Raw genomic sequence first — 1,331 nt, 5'->3', positions numbered from 1 at the left:
TAACCTACATAGTCCAAATGCCCGCAAGGAAACCTACATAGTCTAAGTGCCAACTAGGGAACCTACATAATCCAAGTGCCCGTTAGTTAACCTAGATAGTCCAAGTGCCCGTTAGCTAACCTAGATAGTCCAAGGGCCCGCTACTTGACCTACACAGGCCAAGTGCCAGCTAGGTAACCTAGATAGTACAAGTGCCCGCTAGGTATCCCAGATAGTCCAAGTGCCCGCTAGGGTTTGTACATAGACCAAGTGCCCGCTAGGTAACCTAGATGTCCAAGTGCCCGCTAGTTAACCTACATAGTCCAAATGCCCGATAGAAACCTACATAGTCCAAGTACCCGATAGGGGACCTACATAGTCCAAGTGCCCGCTATGGAACCTATATAGTCCAAATGCCCGCTAGGGAACCTAGATAGTCCAAGTGCTATCTAGGTAACCTAGATAGTCTAAGGGCCCGCTAGTTAACCTACATAGTCCAAGGGCTCGCTTGTTAACTTTGATAGTCCAAGTGCCCGCTGGTTAACCTAGATCGTCCAAGTGCCCGCTAGTTAACCTAGATCGTCCAAGTGCCGGCTAGTTAACCTACATAGTCCAAGGGCCCACTTGTTAAACTAGATCGTCCAAGTGTCCTCTAGTTAACCTACATAGTCCAAGTGCCCGCTAGGTAACCTACATAGTGCAAGGGTCTGCTAGGTAACCTACATAGTCCACGTGCCCGCTAGTTAACATAGATAGTCCAAGTGCCCGCTAAGGAATGTACATAGTCCAAGTACCCGCTAGGTAACCTAGAGAGTGCAAGTGCCCGCTAGTTAACCTACATAGTCCAAGTGCCTGCTAGGTAACCTAGATAGTCCAAGGGCCTGCTAGTTAACCTACATAGTCCAAGTGCCCGCTAGGTAACCTACATAGTTCAAGTGTCCGCTAGTTAACCTACATAGTCCAAGTGCACGCTAGTTAACCTAGATTGTCCAATTGTCCGCTAGGTAACCTACATAGTCCAAGTGCCCTTTAGGGAACCTAGATAGTCCAAGTGCCCGCTAGGGAACCTACATAGTCCAGGTGCCCACTAGTTAACCTAGATAGTCCAAGTGCCCGCTTGTTAACCTAGACAGTCCAAGTGCCCGCTAGTTAACCAGGATCATCCAAGTGCCCTCTAGTTAACTTACATTGTCCAAGGGCCTGCTAGTTAACCTACATAGACGAAGGGCCCGCTAGTTAACCTAGATAGTCCAAGTGCCCGCTAGTTAACTTACATAGTCCAAATGCCCGCTAGGTAACCTAGACTGTCCAAGTGACCACTAGGTTACCTACATAGTCCAAGTGCCCGTTCG

Source organism: Tenrec ecaudatus, unplaced genomic scaffold, assembly GCF_050624435.1.
Source record: "Tenrec ecaudatus isolate mTenEca1 unplaced genomic scaffold, mTenEca1.hap1 Scaffold_121, whole genome shotgun sequence".
Taxonomy (NCBI): domain Eukaryota; kingdom Metazoa; phylum Chordata; class Mammalia; order Afrosoricida; family Tenrecidae; genus Tenrec; species Tenrec ecaudatus.
The sequence above is the reverse complement of the archived record's forward strand: the minus strand, read 5'-3'. Positions refer to the sequence as shown.